General features: G+C 33.6%; 1 protein-coding gene across 1 annotated transcript in view; it reads left to right on the forward strand.

Annotated features, from left to right (window-relative positions):
• Positions 1–3,500: 3,500 nt before the first annotated feature.
• Positions 3,501–24,047, forward strand: part of LOC129802670 (uncharacterized) — a 154,314-nt gene continuing 133,767 nt past the window's right edge. The window contains exon 1 of the mRNA XM_055848665.1: positions 3,501–4,238. The gene's annotated coding sequence lies outside the window, so the exon portion shown is untranslated. The remainder of the gene's footprint in view (positions 4,239–24,047) is intronic.

Genomic DNA, 24,047 nt, shown 5'->3' on the forward strand with positions numbered 1-24,047 from the left:
GCGGCGATCGGCAAAATAATGCTGATTTGAAGTTAAAATCGGAGATCGGTATTATTTTTCTATGAAATTGACAGATCGGCATAATTTTAATGAAAGATCGACAGATCGGCACTCGAGTGAACGGTTAGCGGCACAGTTATCTACCCCTTGATTATGACAATGTCATATGACGAATTTTCACGATGAATTCGGGAGCAGAACGATCTTAAAGGCCAGAGAGCATCGAATCACATTGGCATAGAGTTTAAATGAAGCTCTCAGTCCCCTCAGTAATTGACATGAATCGTATTTTCGAATTGTTTTCCTAGTTTTTCTGATCTTACCACATAAAAACAACTTAATTTGACATATGACATTGTCATACCTTACGATTTCCCTACTGGTAGGGAAAGTACCCTCTCTTCGAACGTTCATGTGTTCGAATAATGTGAATTTTCTTTCAGATTTCATAAGAGACTCACACATTTCTATTAAATATTAGTTGGCTTATCGTCAGTTTTTGATAATTTAGTGTAAATCTCTTACGAAAAACAAAAGAAATTCACATTATTCGAAGGCAGGAACGTTCGAAGGGAGAGCACTTTCCCCTAATAAATTGTTGTAAGAATTTTTGCGGAGTGAAATTTTGATTATTTTTTTATTATGGTACACCAAGCCAAAAATAATTGATTGTGTGCACCTTGGAGGTCTGGCGAGCGCTAGTGTTTGCGCGGTGGCTTCTAAAGGGCGGCAGCGGGAATGTTTCTGGGACTGTGAGAGGAACTGGATGGGGTGGAGGACAGCAGCTCTCTCTAGCTGCTGCTTCCTGCCGGAATATTAAAAGATTTTGACAGAATTGTGCTGTTGCGCAATGTTCCGATTTATTGTTATTTAGTTTTATTGGCACGGTCAGCGCGTTCGCAGAATCTGTGCGAGATTTTTTGGGGGTTGAAAAAGGCGCCAAAGAGATGGCCAAAGTTTTGGTTTTTCTGGTTGTTCAGGACCAATTCTATTTATCCTTAAGCCTTTCTATTTTCACTCCAAGCTTATGCCTCGTGAGTTTGCATTCCTCATAGGACTTGGCTTTGGCTCTGAAATTCCGGGGAAGGGGGATCATTCTAAAGGTATGGGTGAGATGTAGGGGGGCTGATTGTAAGGGATTTTCTCTAGCTCGTTTTTTCTTGCCTCATTCTCTCATTATTCGCCCACGGTGCTGTGTGCTGGGGAACATAAATTGGGAATTAAGATAAAATTTATTGAATTGATTCTTTTTTTTTACAGGGCAATCAAAAAAGTATCTTACAATCTTGAAGGGGTATTTTTTGCTATAGGGGAATGGGTAAAGTCTTTAACTCAATTTTCTCCCACTCTTTAATTCAATTACTTTTTATGATACTCTGGATTCTGAATTGGTGCTTTTTCTGCTTGTTCGGCAAATCCATTTGTGGTCAGGGGAGCTTTTTCCTTCTTTCCCTTCAGCAAAATTCTGGGGATAAAAATTGATGTATAGTTAACTGTAAACCCAGGAGAAAAAAAGGAAAACACAATTTAAGTTTCTATTTGCTTTACATTTCTTTTCTAGTTGCTAGTTCATTTGATATGAATTCAATTGCAAATGTTGGTTGTTTATGTGTTTACTTGAGGAGATTTACAATCTGTAATGGCATCATTCGCATATGTTTTCCTTCCGTCTAGTTTACTCACTCCCAATTTTCCAGATCAATCTTTCAAATTGGGGTATTTGGTGCGAGAAATTCTGTATGATTTTCAATTTGGAAATCTCTCCTGCTCAATTTGGTATGAGGTTGTATATACTTGGGTATTATGTATGCTCTTCATCTCCAATTTGTGGAATAACAAGGAATAATTTCACAAATTTTCCCCTTACAATTTTTCCCCATTTGCCATTATTTCTCCTGTGGCCACTCTCTCTCATGCTGGGAAGCTCACTCTCCCTGTGTCCTGGAATCTTCTGGGTTTCCTGTATTGGTAGCTTTTTTGTTCTGCTACTGTTACACTGCTGCTGAACGAGGGAAAATTGCTCTTCATCTCGTCATATTTTTACTGATGCTTGAATTAGCAATTGTCGTATTGTAAAATTAACATTTTCTAAAAATATTTTTGAAAGCTTCTTGCTCTAACATTTTGCTTTAATGCTTTGCTTTCAGGCTTAATGGCTAAAAATGTGCCGGAAGTAAGTAAATATTTGTACGATAATTAAGTGATGTGATGCTCTTCAATGGACTGAAGTTATGAAGAAAAATCTCAAAATTGGTAAGTCTGCTATTCTTTATACTTTTTTTTTTAAATTTGTATAAAAAGGATGTATAAAAATTCGTACTATTCGAACTTAACGAACGTTAAGGGCTAAGAGATTCACTGAGAAAAAAAAACGGGGGTGCGATTAACTTCTTTTCCTCATAAATTTAACAATTTTTAGGTGTAAAAATATATCAACATTTTTTAATGTTAATTTTACACCTTTTTAAGGGGAAAATTAACATGAAAAAGTCTAACTTTAACCCCTAATATACCTAAAAAGCATAATATTTACACCGATTTCGGATCAATACTGCAGGGTAAAATTAACATATCCGGAATGTTATTTTAACTTTTTCGGATTTCTCTCACTGTGTAGAAGCTCTTGAGAATAGTAAAGATCTTCTGCATTATCGACTTTTCTTGGTGTTTGATCCTATCTTGATTATTTTCCACAGTTATCTCCGAGTTTCAAAGTCACTATAATGGTGCTGTTGCAATAAAAAAATAACATGTTTTTTCAGCACTTGACTGTTATCAAGTCCTTCTGGATTATCGACTTTTCTTTGTGTTGGTTCCTGTCTGGACTATTTTCTACAGTCCTCACAGTGTTCTAAAATTATCAAACAGGCGAAACATGTTACTTTTTCATTGGAATAACACCATAACCCTTTCGCGTTCTTTCGGATTCTGGCAGAAACATTTTATATAGAATCGAAAAAAATCGATTCTTGTGACAAATTACAAACTGTTACAATGTCCAAATCTAGGATATTTTTTAAAGGATTCCGATTAAAATCGTACCAAAAATATTTTTGATTAAAAATTCTAAAATTGGTTCGCTGGATATTTCACGGTTTGGAAAGAGTATACCTAAGAGATAGCTTAGTGGGAAATTGATGGAAATAAAATTTAATATTCGATCATAATCACATCGATCCTTAGATGCTCTGTGCAATTTGATAAGCACTGTTCTCATTGAAGTTTATTTATTCAATTTTTTACTCTCTCTGTTGATGGCTTATTGAGACGTCCATCCGATAACCTTTCCAGAGTGTAAGAGCACAGTGAGAGTAAATCAACATCCCCTAACTCACTGCCCTCCTTCATCAAGTGTTACTGTATTTGTGAATTTTCCTCGCTCTCTCATTTTCCGTGCTCTATTCTCTCCCTGCGAGGAAATTTCCCCTGTACGGCGAAGGGAGTCCCAGTTCCCAGTTTTTCGCTGATTTACATCAAATTTAGTTGGTTCTTGAGTTTGATCCTGTCTGCAAGGGATTTCTCAATTGCGGTAGCTGGAAAGGTTGATTGAATATTGAGTGTGTGGAAAAGTGTGTGAAACTTTTGTGTGCATCATTTTCACATGAACTTGACTATTTTTCACTTTTCCATGGATGAGATGTGAGAAAGGGACATTTCTGCGGAAGGTGCAATTGAGGTGAACATTTTTTTCTTGCCTCTGCAGAGGTCCTTTTTTTCTTGAGTTCTCTTCCCAGAATTTTTTGGAGAGGAGAAGAAGGTGTTAAAAAAAATGTTGGTTTTGAGGTTAGTGATGATGGTGAATAAAATCAGGACAATGTATAAGGGATTTTCGGTTATTTTCTCATTTTCGTCCTTGCGCTCTCTCAATGAACAGTGAATTGTCTCAGGACAGAATATTGTGTTTTTTGCGCTGTTGAGAGACACATTGGCGTAGTCTGCAAGATTTCTCATTCCCTGTGTGATGTGTTGCAAGATGCACCATCGTATGAGTTGTCTGGTTTAGAAGGAGAATCCAATAACAGAAAAATCGAAAGAATTATTCATATGACTGTTGTAAGAAAATTTACTCAGTGAAGGACACAACAAAGGAGTGAGAAATTGACAAGAGATTGTGAGAGAAGATATTTGTGTGCGGTAGAAATAAAGAGAGAGAGAAAGACAGATACTTGAAGAAAAACAAGAACAATTTACATGAAACCTGGGAATACATAATTACAGAGCCTTTTCTCCTCTTCATTGTGAGTATCTCGTTGAATTTTACTCTTCTATATTGTCACTCGTAGATTTTTTTTTCGTCCCTGGCATTGTATGTTGAGGATGGTGGTATAAAGTTGTGGATGAAAGCTGGAAAATCATATGTGTATGTGTAGTGAATGGGAAAAATTTTCCCGTGTGAATAGATGTGCTAGCTAAAGGGAAGTGGGTTTTTCCAAGGGACAACGACTTTTTCCCTTTTTCAGCTTACCCCCATCTTTCCAAAATATTTAACAACTCTACACAGTAAAAAAAAGAATGGATTTTTGACCCAAAATATCAAGAATTATTCAAAATTGCAAAACAAAAATATGCCGGTAAGCTAAGACACATACCATTTTTTACCAAAAACTATTATAATCTACGGTAATTCATTTTTAATACTTAAATCAGAAGCAACATTAGATGTATCTTTTGGTCTTACATAAATTGCAATTTATAGATTCAAAGTGGCAAACAAAACTGTTGATAGCAGGGCATTTATTTATTTTATGGAGCGTGTATTGGCTAATTTTGACAGCAGTGCTATTTGCATAACTTTGTTTTAGTGTTTCAATTTTTTCAGCTTAATCCCTCCCTAACTAATTGAAAAATTACTAAAAAAATATTTAAACAATTTTTTTTTGTCTTTTTACTTAATAAATCGAGTTTATTAAGCTTATTCTCGCTTATAATCATCAACGATGCCAACATACTATATTATTTTCGGGGAAAGTGTTTCTATTTTGGTAGTAAAAACAATCTCTTTTCTTGTATTTTCTCAAATTAGCTGGAAAAATAATTATGATAACAATAAAAATAAAATAACAATATATAGAGTTCCCTTTTGATTAAATGTAGGGGAACTGCTTGTAATTTTGGACACTTTGAGGCTAATGTTGGACATTACGAATACAGTAGAGTCTCTCAAATCTGAATCTCTCAAATTCGAACGCCGTTTGGATTCAAAATGTCAATTGTGAGGTTATGTTAGAAAGTTCGTATTCTTTGGTTAATGAAAATAATATTTATGTGCTTCTTCCTGAATGTTTACATACAATATGGTCATGTAAAATGAAAAGGAAGTATGTTACCACTAAAACTTGTGAGAAAGTACGAGAATTTGATTCAAAGTACAATTAAATCTCACACAAATTTCGTTAGTTTTGAGAAAAAAAATCGTTCGAATTTGGGAGGTGAGAAATGTCAAAAATACCCCCCGAGCGTTCGAATTTAGGAGACTCTACTGTAAATTGATCAAAATTATAAAATTTTCTTCGAATGTTTAATGAATAATGTATTCATCTAAATATTCAGGAGAACTGCTTGTAATTTGGGACAGCTTGTAATTTTGGACACTTTGAGGGTAACATTAAACACTACAAATAATTTGATTTAACTACAAATAAGTTGATTAAAATTATAAAATTTTCTTTGAATGTTTAATGAATAATGTATTTTATATAAATCTTCAGGAGAAGTGCTTTTAATTTTGGACACTTTAAGGGTAACATTGAACACTATAAATAATTTGATTAAAATTATGGAATTTTCTTTGAATATTTAAAGAATAATGTATTCTTTTTAGAAAATATTAACACTAAATTCGTGTAATTTGAATATTATTTGAATTAAAATTGCTCTGTTGACGTATCAGTGTGAGCAATTCCTTACAAGAAATATGACAGAACATTGTAATATTATTAAATATTCATTGAATGTTGTGTTAATTCATGTTGACAGTGATTTGTTCATTAGAAATGAAGTGAAATATGCTTTGAGAATTACGTTTTCCATGATAAAAAAAAACAATTTAGTCACAGGTTTATCAGTGAGATTGTGTTGCTTATTTCAGGCAGTTATTAATGTTTCCCGTAGAGCTGTGCATTTTTTCGACGAGGTTATGCAATGCCTAGAGAAATACAGAAGCATTACATCTACAAAGAGATGCTATGCTAGAAGATTTAGAATAGTTCTGGAACGGTAAGGCATTGCGTGAATCTGCGCATACTTACTGAGAGTGATGAAGTTTATTCTATTAAAACAATTATATGAAAAGTTTTTAGGCTTCTTGAGACCAGTTTTTTCACATAAATAAGTTGAGTTTTTGAAATTCACGAGAATGATACTTCTATTGCGAAATATCAAATGTCCAAAATTACAAGCAAAGGGTCCAGAATTACAAGCAAGGTGTCCAAAATTACAGTTAAATTTTTGTCTAACCCAATTGACATAAGGCTTTTAATAAGCACCCAACTATGGGTATTATTTAGTGACTTAATTCTAAGATTTTAACTATAGGTCTTAATTAACGACGGGATTTTTCACGGATATCAATGGTGGACGACTTAAATTGTCAAATACACCTCCTATTTTTAGTTCCAAATATTGTATAAACGGTTGAAATTACAAAGACAACAATTTGTTTTTTATTTAACATTTCAAAAACCTAAAAAATTTGTATAAAAAAACAGTTTTTCAATAATATTACTGAAAAATAATTAAGAACACGTATTTTAGGTTAGAAAGAAATTTGCATACATTTAAAATCAAGAAAATTTGGTAAATACTTCATTTTGTCAGTAACAGCTGAGTAACACAATTTTATAAGTTCCGATGCTTGTCACTACAAACGCAAAACGGAATGCTTAACATACATTTGATAAGGGAGGATTTTTTATGGGAGCTTCTTAAAAGTAAGGCGTTAAGGGTTAATTCTGGTTTTAATTTACGGCTGTTTTTTTATTTACGGATCTTTTTATTTATTTGTCAGCGTATTAAAAATATTTTTAGAAAAAGCAAAAACGATAAACTATTGTTCAAGATGCCAAATAACCCTCCCGAAAAGGAAATAAGAAAAAACTTCAATTTTTATTGAAAATATTGCACCTTAACCCTTTAACGACGAGACACTTTTTGCGGACCGAAAATCAACTATAAAAATTTAACCGATAAATAAAATCAATGAAACGTGTTACATCTGACTTTGAAAAATCCAACAGAATCTGATTCGGCGGTACATTTTTTACCTCTAGGAGCGATAGGGACAGAAATAGTCCAAAAATTTAAATCAATTTTCTGACAATACCAATGAATAATATTTTTTAGTCTAATGAAAAATTTTATGTATGAGTATTGTGGTTTCTTTTCCCAAAACGGTTTTGCTTAAAAAATTGAAAGTATAAAAAATAATTAAGAACATTTTTCAATATCAGAATTTAAAAATTCGCCATTTTTAAACTTAAATATTTACTATATAGCAAATAGCTGGAGTGTTGCAAAAAATATCCTAGATTTCTTCAACCTTCTACTTTGCAATTACGTACAAACGTATGAAAAAAATAACTTGGAGTAGTAAGGAAAAATTATTTTCTCCATGGGACACCGGTGTTCCAATCGTCCTTAAAGGGTTAAACTTTGAACATTGTCCAAAATTTCAATTAATTTCCCTATGAAATGTTAATTTTCATTATTTATGATTTGTTTTTGTAATTTGATTTAGGTAAAAATGTGGGATTTTTTGACAAACATTTTTTTCGAAAATGTTCGTAAACACACCAAAAACATACGTAAAATTTTGTCATTTGTTCGAAAATTTTTGCTAATCAAACAAAAATGTATAAACAAATATTTGTGAAAGAACAAAAATGCCCCTCAAGTGATCATGTTACAAAACAAACAAAGTTAATGAAAAATACAAACTTTTTAGTGCGTTATCCCTTTAAGGACGATTGGGTCACCGGTGACCCAAAAATGAAATTATTCCTACGGCCATCTAAAGGTATATTTTGCTCTAAAAAGTCAGAAAAGGTGATTTATTCCTACCGCCGATTTTTGACCTTGTCGTCCTTAAAGGGTTATACAATTTAGGGCAGAATCACATTGACAATAAAATTCTCGCCGTAGCCTCACCGTATTTCGTTAATTTATGCATTTTCATTGCAATTCTTACTCAAATTCTCGATTACCGTATTACCTTGTCTCATACTCGGTGGCACTAGATGAAAATAATGTAAGAAAATTGAAGAAATAAAACGAAAATGCGATAAAGGGTGAACAAAAAAACTGTACGATTAATTTGTCTTACAGTTTTTTTGCTCTCCGTTTATCGCATTGTCGTTTTATTTATTCAATTTTCTCATATCACATAGGGCCACCGAGTATAAGACAAGGTAATACGGTAATAGAGAATTTGCGTAAGAATTGCAATGAAAATTTGTAAATTAACGAAATACGGTGAGCATTTTACTGTCAATGTGATTCTGCCCTTACGAGCATTTCGTAAATCCCCAGTAAGAATTTACAAACATTTGCGAATAATTTTACGAAATATTTTTTTCTGTGTGACACTATATATCGAAATATATCAAGTTTTTGAGATATTTTGCACTCTATAATTTATTTTTAACTGCTTATCCCTATAGGGGTCGCGAGCCTAGGGTATTCAGGTTAGCAGCCTAAGCCTATCGATCCTCCATTACTTTAGAAATATTTTTTGTGCTCGACCCAAGGCGCTCCAAGGCAAGATTTTGAATTTGATTCAGCCATATTGTCCTAGATCTGCCCCGATAAGGAGATACCTCCGCAATGGCTTGCACAGATTTTTGGGGAATTCTTAATTTTAATTGAATCTTTTTGTCCAATTTTTGAAAATTAATTGTTCTATTTTAGAACCCATTTTATTTGGATGGTTTACGAAATCCCTTAATTTTATTTAAAATAAAAAAAAATCATTTTTGCATTTCATAATAAAATTGAGCATTTTTTCCTTTTATTCTATAAATTTTAAGTAATAATACTATCGCGATAGTAAATTTGGTACAAAAAAATAGGGCCAATTTATGTTGTTTAATTTATTTTTCTTTTTGTTTGTTGGAAAGTTTATACTAATTTTATCTCTGTTTTAGTTGGATATTATTTTTTTATGATAGCAATTTTTATTAATTTTTAATTTAACCGTGTATCCTTCACTATATGAAAATTCATCCATTACCATTTTTTGTACGTTGTAACACAGTTTGTGGGACCCGAGTGAGTAAGGGGTAAAGAATGGAGGACCCTCATAGAAAATAACATTTTATCCACACAAATCACTGTGTGAGTGCGATTTTACATAATATTATTATTATAACTCTACTGCTCCTAGCTTTTCCTCAGTTTTCACATTGTTCTGTGGGTGGGAACCATCTAAGCCCATTTTCCTCCCAACTTCCATTCTTTTATCACCTCCTGTGTGTTTGTTTGGTGCTTGTGTGGAAAATTGTGTTGTGTAATTTTGTGACTTGTGACATATTTTGTGTTTTAAAGAGATAGTCTATATCATATCTAGTTTTTTTTTTATTATTCAGTATTCTGTGTGAACATATCTCTTTGTCACGTTTTTTTTTAAAATTTCTTTTGCTAATTTTCCCGCACTTTTCGTGCTTTGAAAGTCATAACCATGTGGTTTTATTTTAAAGTTCTTTCAATTTTCTATCATGTTTCTGCTCCTTTTCTGAGAGATGAAAAATCTCAGCTACGTGGATTTTCTGTCCAGAAGAAAACTTGGGGATTGGGGAATGAAACAAAAATTCATAGAACTTCTTTTCATCAGGATTTTTTTACTGTATGAAAATGGGGAAGGGGTGGCTGAGTGTGTTAGAGAAGGGGGTGGATTTTACAAAAATGATGATTATGGAGTTTTGCTCCCAAAGGTGTAGTTGCACCCTTGAAACGATGTACTTCTTTCTCTTATATTCTCATTGTGTATGGAAAATTTCCCAGAGACAATACGATGGTTATGAAAGGGTTGTAGTTGTGAATTGTGGGAAAGATATTAAATCCATATGAAAGAGGAATTAAAAAGTTGAGTTTTCGCAATATTTGCCCTGGACAAAAGTCATCACAATGTCATTAAGAGATTAGAAAGATGTTGTTTTTAGTATTCAATAAGTCATGTTTATGTTTAACCCTTTTAAAACGATATAAGATCGAAATAGAAGCCACGTAAATTTACAGATTTACTTTACCGTTCTAGAACTCACAACTTAAAATGCTATGTACCTCTCAAAAGTAGATTTGCATTAATTATTAGGATTGGGTAGTAGGTGTGTATTGTAATATAACACATAAGGCTTAGTCATGTGGCTTAACTGCTATAATTTTTCAATTAGAAAGATTTTTGCGGAAATTTTGCCTATTTGGTAAGAGTGGGCTAAACCTTTATTCCGAAGGTTGTATTTAGATCATTTCAAAATTTGTCTGAAATTGCATAGGAGAAACTGGGGCACCACTAAACACGGGATAGCACCAAACACTAATTTTTACTTCTAAACTACTCGGACTATTTTGACCATTTCTTCAGTGGACAAACATTCCTAGAATGCCTATAAATTTCTATAAGTTTTGTCCTCTGAAGTTGAATATCTGATTAAGAAATCGCAGTGTTTGGTACTACCCCGTGTTTGGTGGTGCCCCAGTTTCCTCTAGTTTTAATAATTAGTTTATTACAACTAGCAAGTGTTCCTTGCTTATTTAACTAATCGGCGCTACAACAAATGGCTGGTCTTGGCCAGGCTTGGAACTCTTTGCCACTCGAGACTATTACGCGACCCCGGAATTTCTGAATCGTTCCTTTTCACATACGAGGCCATAAATCCGTCGTAGAATCCTCCTCTCAAACGCCGGTAAGATTTCGCAAGTTTACAGAGGTTCTACGTTTCAGACGAATACGTGAGTATTGGCAGAATCATAGACTTATGCCCTAGACTCCCTAGACTAGACACACTTACGACTTAAGTCGAGAGACGGCTTAATGGAAAATAATGGAAATGTACTTTGACCGTTATTTCTAATATAATTACGTTATGCCGTCTCTCGGCTAATCCTCAGGTCTGTCGAGGCTCTTACACAGTAGTAGCTTATACGAGCTTCAGACCTAGGGTTTAGCTATCTGTCTTAATTCCTCGTCAAGCATGATATTTTAGGAAATTGTTGTTTAGGATTGGATGTTAAGGGCAAATGATTCAATAGGTTTTGAAAAATTGTTCGTTATTAAGATTTTTGAGACCTTCGGAAACTGGGCTAAACCTCCAGTCTGAAGCCGCCATTAGTCTTTATGCTTAAGGTTCTGGACCAGACATCTGTTGAGATGTTGTTCTCGGCTGTGATAGTTGACCCAATGTAGGCAAAGGAGTTAACAACTTCAAAGTTGTAGTCCCCTATCGGATACCTTGCTTGACCGATGCTCTCCGTAGATGTTGCCAGAGTTGCTGCTGACGAGACACTATGTAGGGTCGGAGGAACGTCTGTTCGACAGGGAACCCCTATTGACACTTTTGTCAAAACATTGAAAATTATTTAATGTATTTAGTAAAATATAAGAAATATAACGTTTTTTCTGTAATACACCTTTTACTATAAACAGAGATGTTCAAATTTCATATCCCAAATGGTACAGAGTAGGGTGTCAATAGGTGCTGACACGAGTTCTTAAAGTGTCAATAGACGTTCCTTTCACCCTACTTTGTTTTGCCTTCACTTATCTGCAGCCCTTAGTCCCAGACTTCATGCCATAACTTTATTGTACACCTCTGAGATTGCGTCCCATGATATACATATCGTTAGCATAGGCTAGGAGTTGCGTGGAACTATTGAAAGTGACCCCTCTCATGCTTTCGACTTTTAGATTTGAAAATCCACGATAGGCCGTCCCCCTGTTTGAGACTGATGTTCACACGGAACTCCCGTGACAACGATTCGTAGACCTTAACTTTGATCCTCATATCGATCATCGATTAGTTTACCCTGATGACTATGCTATCATAGGCTACCTTTCATCTTCTCCATTAAGAGCTGAATGAAAATGATTTGGTTTATTGTTGATTTGTCTGAAGTGAAAACACATTAGTATTGTCCAATTTACAGCTTTTCCAGCGAATTAAAATTTGCCCAATCGGCTAAGAAATAACCAGACATACGCTCTCTCGAGTCTCTTTGATTTTTGACCTTGAAAAATAGTTATTAGGAATGATTGAAGGACATTTTTGTCTACGGAAAAAGATGTGGCAATACAACCTCTAAAAGCTCGACGCGAGCAATTTTTTCACAATTTTATTAGAGGGACGAGGAAAAATTGAAGGTAATGTCAGTGATCCTTATTAATTCGAAAAATTACTATACTTAAAACTTTTTTTTTAAACTTCTGATGAGTTGTGAAGATGTCCTAAATTTGATCCTTGAGGGCTCAAAGTTAAAATTTCCAGGGGTCAAAAATTAAAGCTATTATAATTAAATACTACTTTCTCTGTAGAGTTCAAGCAATAAATTCGATGCTATACCTCGAAAGTATTTTTGCATTATTTACCGTTTACCAGTTCTCAACCGATTTGAAACTATTCATAAATCACTGTAAAGATAACACAAAATAATTTTAAAAATAATAAAATAGATTTTCGGACAAAAATTACTTCTTGCTTCATAACCGTCTCATTACCGGTTCACAACCGGTTTGAACCGATTTAAAAATCATTCAAAATATTGCCCAAAATACTGAAGGAGTAACATAATTGAAAAATCACGATTTTCTATATCTTTTACGTTTCTACGTCTGTGCAAAAGTTTTTCTCAGGATTATTAAAAGGTTTTTTCTTCTTTAGCTTTGAGAAAATGTCTTTAATGTTTTTTTTTTAAGCGGAACTTTTAGTAGAAAATTAAGTTTAAGAGTTACCATCTGCTCGCCCAACAATTTTAAGGTTTTTAGACGTTCAAGATTTTAGAACTGGCTAGGATTTACTTAACTATTCTTTTCTGTTATTCCTAATGTTGGAATAAATAATGTCATTGGCCGAAAATCAGTTTGTATTGAAAAGAGGATACTAAAACGCTTAAGTTATATCGCTGCTTGGAAATTACAAGAGATCAACTCACTTTTTTGCGATTTTGAGATTCTAATGCACTTAGAAAGTCAATTTAATAAATTTTCAGATGATATAAGTCATTAAATTTCGTTATTAGAAAAGTTTTCAAAATTTTAATCTTTTTATTAACTTGCATAATTTTGTTTGAAGTAAAGGGGCACAAAATATATTCATCGTTCAAATTTTTGTGAAACAGGGGACTAACTCAAGCAAGTTGATCCCTTGTCATTCTTATTTCAGCAAAATTTGCACATAATTTAGAACGACAAGGAGCTAACTCATTAAAAAGCCTATTTTGAAAGGTAAAAATATAAAAGTTTCGATGTTTACATTAGTGCTCATACAAATAGAAAAGAAATAAATTGTTTTTGTTCAGTCATTTAGGGTGAAAGGAACGTCTATTGACACTTTAAGAATTCGTGTCAGCACCTTTTGACACCCTACTCTGTACCATTCCGGATATGAAATTTAAACATCTCTGTTTATAGTAAAAGGTATATTACAGAAAAAACGTTATATTACTTATGTTTTACTAGATACATTAAAAAATTTTCAAGATTTTGGCAAAAGTGTCAATAGGGGTTCCCTGTCGAACAGACGTTCCTCCGACCCTAATTGAGATACTTATTTACACAAAGTTGAATCTTTTATGCTGTCTCCTGAAAAATGGCCGAAAATTAGTTGGCGCCTTGTAATTTCCAAGGAGCGATATGTAGAAAGTTTTTTTCGAGGCACCCCAATTAGAAAATTATCCTTTTTGTTTTATACATCTATACTTTTTATTTAGCAAAATTATTGATTGAAATAAAAAGCGAGTTAAAAAAAGTATACTAAAAAAGTGCAATACTGAAAGCTCAGATAGTTCGCAACAATAAAATATTTCTAAATTTGACTTTTTCAGTTTATTGCGCAATTGGGATTTATTGCACGCTGATCTTATACTTACCATAAAAGTTATGTTTTTTTTTATATATTATACAATATGCAAACAAGTCATAGAGTGGTGGTATCGTTGGCATCCTTTATTGCACTATATACCATTTACTATGATTTTTTTTAAAATAATATTTTAATATTAAATTTAAGTATTGAAGTATTATGAGCATTTTATTTTTTATTATTATTCCCGTAGAATATTTCTTGCTCCTATTAAAAATTTTGCAGTTTTTTCGATATCAGCAATGTTAATATCTGGATTGAAAATCTTATTTTATTATTAATCTTCAATCTATTAAAAATTTTTATGTCCATCATACAACTCTCTCAAAGCTTGCTCATAATTTTATGTATTTTACTGAAATGACAACTGTTCATCATTTATCTCGTACTGCAGGGCCAGGGCTATATTCCTAAAATACGAACAGTTCAACATTATGCAAATTAATCCATGTGAATTTTGGTGGAAAATGTTTGGTTTTCTGATTTATCGTTGGGGTTATTTTCTTTAGACGAAAAGACATGCACTTTGCCTCCCATACTCGAGACTTCTCCTATATAGTGGATGAGGAAAATCCCAACACCTCCTCTGGAGTTGATATAAATGATTTGGGAATTGTGGTGGATGTATGTAAGTGCGTTTTTTCACCATCCACTATGTCTCTCGGGGTTTTCCATATTAAATACAGAGATTATCCCTGAGTGTCGTATAGGTTTTCTCTCCCTGAATATTTAACGATGATTCTGGGGCGGAGATCTTGCATGGGAATATGGTTTGTGTGGGTTGAAGCAACCCCTGGATTCTGCCTGATTTTCATCCACTCTCTCCCTCAAGCTCCAGACACCATTAATGTGAAAAGTATCTTTAATTAAATATCACTTTTACCCCCATTTCTCATTGTCCAATAAGCGAAACACTTTAAATATACACGAAGGGGGTGGATAGAGAATGGTTTTTGGTTGAAGAAGGAGACTGCGTGGGTTCTGGGGCCGTTGCTGGAAAATTCGTGGGATTAAATTTCACAAGAGAAGGTAGAAAGAGAAAAAGCGTTTCTCTTTCACCATAGAATATTGCGTCTCTTGATACAGTTTATTCAATTTTTATTTGCATATGTTCTCATTGAAATACAAAATATTTTATCCCGTATGACCACGGTCTCCTATGAAATAAATCCTGAAACTTAATTGACTCGCGAAGTGACTAACGAAATCAGAATTATTTTCAAAGCATATTCAAACATGATTCTGAGAGTCTTTCATAAATGTAATTAACATTTTAACTCTTTAATCCTCTAACGTTGTTTACTTTAAAATGCAAAAAGTAGTGAGGTAATTTTTTCTACGCTAATAAATATATGGTCTAATAAATTAGAAAAATGGTTTGCGGTTAAATCTAAATTGAATTCCTTGTGATGCCTATAAGAAAAAGAAGAAGAAGAGTGCGAAAGAGTCAGACATATACACTGTGTTTGAGAGAGAAAGTAATAGAAATTTTGATTTCATGAAATTTTCTTCAATAAAAATACATTAGGAAAGACGGAACACATACAAAAATTTCCCGCCAAAAACTTTCCCGGTTTTAAGACTTTAGTTAAATCATCTGAAAAAAATGTATTTTAATGATTACAAATAATCATAATAGTAATAAAAAGAAAACCTTTAGAAGAAAATCGAAAAATAATTTATTTGAAATATCGGACCTCGTTTTCTGACAATACATACCCCGATGATAAAATGAAACATTCGTGGATCAAAACCATTCCTACACGCTATTTTCCACCACGAAACGACTAAGTATGGAGGATACAACGGGGGTAGTGGTAGTGTATCCTAGTTTAGCCTTTTAATGTCCTGTACCGTTCAAGTATTATTCCATGAAACATTGCCGTGTTGCAATATTACACACTTGTGCTTTTCTTCTTTTGATCGATTTTCATCGTTTTTCGCCTAATGAAGGATTCAAATCAGTAAAAAGTTGTTAATAACAATCCCCATTGACAGTTTCTCTCAATTTTAGTAGCTAATAATGCATAATTCCTCGTCAGTCTCCCCCAAATGATGAGCATTGTTTTCTTCCTAGAGATAATTGGCTGTTTTTCCGATTTTGATCCTTTACAGGGTAAAAAAACTACGACGTTTTGGGACCAGGGCTAACTCATTTCCATTTTTTCTGGGAAGGGTTTCTGGTTTCTCAGGTTTCGCGATGCAATTCTTGAGTTTCTCGGGCTTCGCAATGCAAAAAGTGTGTTTCTCGGGTTTCGCGATGTAATTCTTGGGTTTCTCTGGTTTCACGATGCAATTTTTGGGTTTATCGGGTTTCGCGATGCAATTCTTGGGTTTCTCTATTTTCGCGATGCGAAAATTGCGTTTTTCGGAATTCGCGATGCAAAAAGCGGGTTTTTCAGGTTTCGCGATGCATTTTTTGGGTTTCTCGAGTTTCGCGATGCAATTTTTGGTTTTCTCGGGTTTTGCGATGCAAAAATTGGATTTCTCGGGCTTCGCGATGCGAAAAGTGGGTTTCTCGGGTTTCATGCAGTAAAAATATGTTTTTTTTCGGGTTTCGCGATGCAATTCTTTGGTTTCTCGGGTTTCGTGACGCAATTTTTGAGTTACTAGGGTATCGCGATGTAATACTTGAGTTTCTCGGGGTTCGCGATGCAAAAAGTGGGTTTCTCGGGGTTCGCGATGCAATTTTTAGGATTCCCGGACAATTGACGAGGGTTTCCTTATATGAGTTACCCCTTGTTTTGTGTATAAGATATTCAAACAATATCCATTTCTCATCGCCTGTACCACTTCGATGCTGAAAAATCCATTGTTCATACCGCGAAGGCAAAATTTTAAAAGTGAATTTTTAAATTTTTGCTTGTTTTTTCGTCAACTCATGCGGCACCCATTTTCTTTCATTTTGATTTTTTTTAGTGACATGCAAGAAAATATTTTATCAAGTCACGTTTAATGCCCCGTAAGCTAATTTTACAATCTTTATTCAGAAACGCTTACAGATAGGCGCCATTAATTGTTTTTGGTCTTTTGGTTCTTTATGTTGAAAATACCATTTCCGATGAATTTAACCAATTTCTTGAGGTGATTTTCTGGTACATGTTCCCTGGAGAGATATTTTTGCACTAAACTCGACATTTTCTTAGTTGGCATTTTTTTAGTTGCGACATCTGTCGGTAATGTAACTGAGAAAAAATGCTCAAAATGAGTTAGGCCCTTGTAATATCCCTGGAGTGGAATGTAACGATTTTATAGTTGTTCTTTTTTTTAGTTATAAATTACAAATGTTTCATTTTTATTTACTTTATAGGAAATTGCTCAAAAAATGCAAAAATGATTGATAGGTAATTTTATGTTTCTATTTTTTTAATTCTTTGTGCCACGTAGCAGATGATTTTTCTGTTCATCTATTTTATATGGAAATATTCTTTTGAATATTACAGTAGGGTAATTGGCCTAATGCGAGACAGTTTGGAAAGTTGGACAAAGCAGTGTGGAATGTGAGACACCTCCTTAAAAACTTGATAATAAATCAATTAAATATTTCAATTTTCGATAAAAAGATTATTAAACCTAATTTTATGATTATTCGAGAAGTTAAAAATGCAAAAATCGTTATAAAACAATCAAAGGGTGACTTACATGAAGAATTTAAAAAGTGTATTGCATGCGTGATATTCATAACCTTGACACGGTAGTTGTCATTTTCACTGTTTCTTAGGGAAGTTGCTAGGAAAATATCAAAGTGTTTTGTTTGATTTTTCGTCATATTTTGTGAACTGTTAAGTCCGCAGTGAAAATCGAAGGACACACATCCATTTAAAAGGTGAATAAAAAAGATTTGTGAAATATTACATTTAAAAAGGATAGAAAAGTGATTTAATTTCGCGTTGCTTTCAAAACAAGTTTTATGAAATCCTGGACAAGTTGATTTTGTGAATGAATTTGGTGGTTTTGTGCAGTGAAATAATGTTAACAAGAACAACAAAGATCCTAAAGTATCCGGAGAAATAGTTGCAACAGCAGTTAGCAGCTGATAAGGAGAAAATCTCATGGAGAAAGGCTGCAAAGATTTCCAGATTCCGAAGACCACTTTTTCTGACAGAATGGATAGTAAATATCGCAAAAAATCCTAGAGAAAACAAATAGGAGCCTCTGCAGAACTCTCAAAGCAAGTGGAAAAGATCCTGGCCGGATGAGGAATCCAAATCTGCTAAGAAGTTGCATCCGCTTTAAAGCTATAACTGCTGGACAGCGCGAGGCGTCTGTGAAATTTACAGAACCTCTTTTTGGTTGGACGTCCAGGAAGTCCTTGGTAATTAGCGTTCCTCAACTGTTACCCGGCCATAAAGGAGGGATTAGCATAACCATCAAATGTGCAAGTATACAGAGAAAACCCTCAACATTTGATTATCTACATATTTTGTATAATATTTTGTCATTAATATCACTATGTCCAACTTTCCAAAAGTTTTTGTCCGACTTTCCAAAATTTTGTCTATCTTTTCAAAATGTGTTATTTTTTAATTTCCGTGAATTTTCCGATTATTCGGTTGCAATATTTAATAACAACTGTTAAGATTCTGTTAAAATATTTGTCAAAGAATCCCATGATACAAAAAAATGGTAAAAAATAATTATTTATTCAGTTTAAAAATGGATTTGAAATTGAATTTTTTCTTAAGTGTCTCGCTTTCCACCATTTACCCTAAATATGAAAATGAACTCTACGAGAATAATTACAAAACATGTGTAAAAAAAAATACCTTCTTCAGGATAAGAGGCAATAATGAGTTTATGATCAATTGAGAATTAATTTGCGGTCAGTCGAGTATTTGATTTTATTTGCATATGCGCTTTCTTTAATATTCAAAGTAGTACGGGGACTAGGGTAAAGGAGGGTAATTTTGAACAGAGTTTAATTTGAAGTTCGAAATGTCTTCTTCACTGTTTTATATTGGGAAATAAAAAAGGTCTTGAAGGAGTACTCTTCATGATCTTTTTCTCTTTTCCCATTTGAAACAGTGAGGAAATCACTAAGCTTTTTAGATTCTGTTCAAAGTTACCCCCAATGTACCCTATATGAGTCAATTTTGTATTCATTTTATTGTTGTTCCTCCATCAGAGACAGTTCTTGCCAGTGGCACAAGAAGAGTAGAGATGAAAAAAAGAGTAGTTGTCTGAAAGATTTTAAATTAAAATGAGGAATTTTATCAATTAAAATTCAGTTTAATTTTTATTCAGTATTTTAATTAATGCAGCACTAGCTGAAGCTTTTGGTGGCGTTCTTTTCCTACTATTCTTCTTTGGCCTCTTCAAAGCATTTTTGAACTGATTCAATTCATTCTTGGTTCTTCATATATTCAATAGACTGTGTTATGTATTAATATGGAAATATATGATATATAGAGATTTTTTCTTTCCTAATGAAACTCTGTTTTTTTTTTTATTTCAACCCTATACATAAAAGTTCGCGTTTTCCATTTCCGCTAATGACACTCTTTCTGATTGTGTTTAATTTCCCACTCAGTTTTTGCTTGGGTTTCTTGTTGGCTGCTTTCAACAGTATAGAAAACGTTCAAATGGCATTTAGTCGTACCTATATGACCTTTTTTTAACTCTTGACAAATATGCCATCCCAGTCAAAGATTTTTACATCCTTTTGCGGGAGGAATTGCATCAAAAAGTCAATTGCTATTTCAGTATATTTTCTAAAATGCTAAAAGTCATCCATCTCGTTCATTTTCACCGCAGTTTCCCCATCAAAAAGGAAGCAAGAAGGGAAAATAGCCATCAAATATAAACTCAAGCATCATTTCCTTGTTCGATGTTTTGCGTGATTTTCACGACATGTTTTCCTATCTCCATTTTCTGCCCCAACCCTTGCCCCTCTTAGAAGTCCATCTGGTGTAATTTTAAAATGACGAGGGTTCAAATGCGAAAAGGCAAGAGGTTTGGTGGAGTGAAAAAATCGTGTGTAACTAATCTGAAAGATGAGCTCGTTGGCCCTTGAAAAGGAAGTAAGAAATGGGAGAATGAGTGGAAGAACTATTGATTTCAGCAATTAAGTTCTATGAGTTAACGGGGGAAAATGCTGAGAATTTTTTCATTTACTCCCACTTTGTTGGTGGATTTTTTTTATTATGACCTTTTCCGTCTGTCGAGTGGTGGGAAATTGGTAAGAGTGTTAGATGTAGTATAAGAGAGAGAGAAAATAAAACAACCGGCCGAGTAGGAAACTAGAGCCAGAAACAAGGATTTCCCAAAGGGGTTTCACCAAGTCAATGTCTGTAGAAAATTTGTGTCACACATCTCTGACCAGTGTTACAAGATTAACGGTCTGTAAAACATAAAGATTTGTCAGTGAAATGTTAAAAATATGGCAGTATAAAATTTGCAATGGGCCTCTTTAAACTACGATATTTTGAAATTGGAGGCAGCCAAAATGCCGATAGCCAAAATTTCGAAAGATCCAAAATCCTGAAAGGGTCAAAATCCAAAAAAATCGCGAATGTTCAGAATCCTGACAGGGGTGAAATTATATGGAGGATAATGTGTAGAATAATTTCCCAAGACTCAGACAACTTCCCTTTGCCAGCAAGCTCGGGTGCAATCGTGGGAGTAGCTATGACACTTTTAAAAATTCGGAATTTTGGCTTTCGGGATTTTGGCTTTCAGATTTTAGCTTTCGGGATTTGACCGGCACCCTTTGAAATATATCCCGCTGATCTGTACATCAGTGTCTCGCAAAATATCTTCATTAGTGGTTTGTTCCTTGGATAAAATCTCCCTGTTGTCTGTTATAATCCCCCATGTGTCTTGGCTAATATAGGAAGTTTGGCAGAGTTGTGAATTTGTAGAAATATGTAATTTATAAAGAGAAATTTAATTATAAAAATTTAATAAAAAAGAGAATTAATTATTATTTCTGAATAATGGTGTCTACACACTAGAAGCAATTTTCGTCAAAAATTGCCTTTTTTTAAATTCTGACGTTTCTGCCTACAAGGATAGGGGAAATTTTCTTTAAAATGGCATTTTTTAAAGAAATTGCTCCTAGTGTGTAGAGGGCTTAACTAAATTGACTGAGGAAAAGCTTAATGGATGTGTTTTTCAAAAGATAATGCACAATGCACAATAACTTTTATAAACATGTTTTCGAAACTGCCTCAGAGAGTGTTCGAGATGAATAGGTCTATATTTTATTCACTCTCACTGAAATGCCAAAAAACAAAAGTAATTTTGCGAATAGCATTATGCCCAAAGCACAAACCTTCCTTATGAGAGACCGGGGTAGAATTAACCACCAAATGAAATTTTTCATTGCGTATAATTTGTACAAAAAAAGTTTGTATCAGACTGAAGAATATTTAAATGAATAAGAAGGGAAGTATAGATTTAGAATAAAAAGTGATTTCCTCAATATTTCTTCGCAGGCAAACTATAAGATACCACTATCTTATACTATACGTGGCCAATGCTGCCCCGGTCTTCCTTATTGCCCAACGCACAGACACCTGGAAAAGATCTAAATCACAAGACATGTTTTGTAAGACATGTTCACAAATACAAGGTTTTTGTGAGTTGGTCTTTATGTCTAATGCCCAACGTACAATAACTTTTGTTTTTTAAACATGTTTTTGACATTTCAACGAGAGTAAATGAAACAGAGCTCTAGTCATCTCTCCCACTCTTGTAGAAAATTTTGAAAACAGGTTTACAAACAAAAGCTATTGTGCGCTCTGCATAATGGTCAGCGCACAATAACTTTTGTCTGTAAACATCTTTTCAAAATTTTTATGAGAGAGAGCGAGATGACAAAATTTACATTTCATTCACTGTCATAGGAAATTTTAAAAACATGTTTATTTAAACAAAACTTATTGTGCGTTGGGCATAATGCCCTACGCACAATAACTTTTCTTTAGTAAACATCTTTTTGACATTTCAATGAGAGTGGGTGAGATCTAAAACATGTTTACTAAACAAATGTTATTTTGCGTTGGGCATTATGCCCAACGTATAATAATTTTTGTTTAGTAAATATGTTTTTGACATATCAATGAGAATAAGTGAGATCTAGATCTAGTCATCTTGCTCATTCTCATAGGAAATTTTGAAAACATATTTACAAACAAAAGTTATTGTGCGCTGGTCATAACGCACAATAACATTTGTATTGTAAACATGTTTTCGGAATTGCCTATGATAGTGAGGGAGATGACTAGATCTTAATCTCACTCACTCTCACTGAGATGTCAAAAACATGTTTACAAAACAAAAGTCACTGTTCGTTGGACATAAATCTTGAATTTAAATTATATTGTGATTTATTTTGACAAAAATAAAACATGACAAATAATGTGATTTGATTTGTTTATATCAATGCCAATGGGATAAATTAACATTAAACCAAGATTTTTTGGTTTCTATTATTTGGCTTTTGTGGTAAGGATAAACATAACCTCACTTTTCAAAATAATATCTCTGCCAAAAGTCAGTGATGTCACACATGACAATTTTGTGTCAATCAATCTCTTTCAGATTTCAGTAAACATGAGCTTTATTGTTGTTGTTTTGTATAAAAACATCAATTAAAACTTTTAAAAATTTGAGGTTAGAGTATAACGTAACTACAATTTGATAAGATATTTTAACAAAAATGTTGCGTATTGGAAAATATTGAATCACATTATTTTCCTAATCTTGACAAAGTAAATTCGTTCTGGTAATTATGAGAAAAGTAAAGACATTGTACTGATTGTTTTGATGATACTTAGGAACCCCTTCAAGATTTTTTTTCCTGATGATCCCTGGGCACTTTTTTTTTTCTTTAAAGCTATAGCTGACAATGAAACTCGGCAAAATGAGTCTATGAGGATGGATTTTAGCAAGGAAAGTAAATTGTGTAGTAGGGGTTTTCAAGTGGGTGGCAGAAGGGCGGAGAATGTACACATTGGAAAAGTCCACAAGTTAATTAAATTTTCCGTCTTGTACGGTTGTGCTTTCTCTCTTTCACTTGGAGGTCGTTTTTGACTCCTTCCTGTGATTGTGATTAAGAGTTTTACCGGATTTTCAGGGGGAGGAATCAGATCGTTCCTGGGCTGTGAGAAAAGGCCGATAAAATGGGTAAAAATGAAGCTGTGAAAATGCTTTTCTCTGTTTTTGCCATCCACTCTTGGTGTGTTTTCTTCAAAATAACACAGAGGAAAAGGGTTTTCTTTTTTTTTCATTCTATCAATCTCCTTTTTGTCTCGCATCTCTTTGTGGATTTAAAAATACAAAATGGATAAAATTGTTTGGTGTTGGAAAAAGGATTTTCACGTCTTATGCCATCACATTTCGTTGTCTTTATTTTCACCATGAAGAAAATTGAGTAATTTGGTACGATATGTGGTAAAATATTTCTCTTTATGGATATGTATCTAGAAAAGTTGTGAGATAGAAAGAAAATTCTTTGTGCAAGAGTGAGAGAAAGAGAAATTCGTGGAAAAAGGTCCTTTTGCGTCACTTCCGTACACAATAATTGGACAGTTTTGGAGCAAAACAGTAAATTGGGGCTCGTTCAATGTGACATTTCAATACTTTATATCGCATATTAGGTCATGTGTTGGGGTTTTCCTTCTCAAAAAAGCACCAGAGAGCCTCAATTTTCTCACTCCTACGAAAAAATACGGTCACCATATCGATTGAGATACAATTTGAAGACATGAATTGGATTATCAATTTTTACGATGACCATTTCAGACCATTTTATTCAATTTTCCTTTCCCGCACGGTGGAAAAATATGGTTGTAGAGGGACAGGGATGGTTTTCTATAGAGTAATTTTCATTAAACCTGATTTTTAATGTGGCAATTGTCATAATTTTTCCATTAATAATGACGATGGGGAAGGAGATAATTTTCAGTGGGGAAATTTTTGAGTTCTCTTGTGGCTACACTCGGAGAAAATCACTGTTACACGCGAAGAAGCTTA

This window comes from Phlebotomus papatasi, chromosome 2 (genome assembly GCF_024763615.1).
Source record: "Phlebotomus papatasi isolate M1 chromosome 2, Ppap_2.1, whole genome shotgun sequence".
Classification (NCBI taxonomy): domain Eukaryota; kingdom Metazoa; phylum Arthropoda; class Insecta; order Diptera; family Psychodidae; genus Phlebotomus; species Phlebotomus papatasi.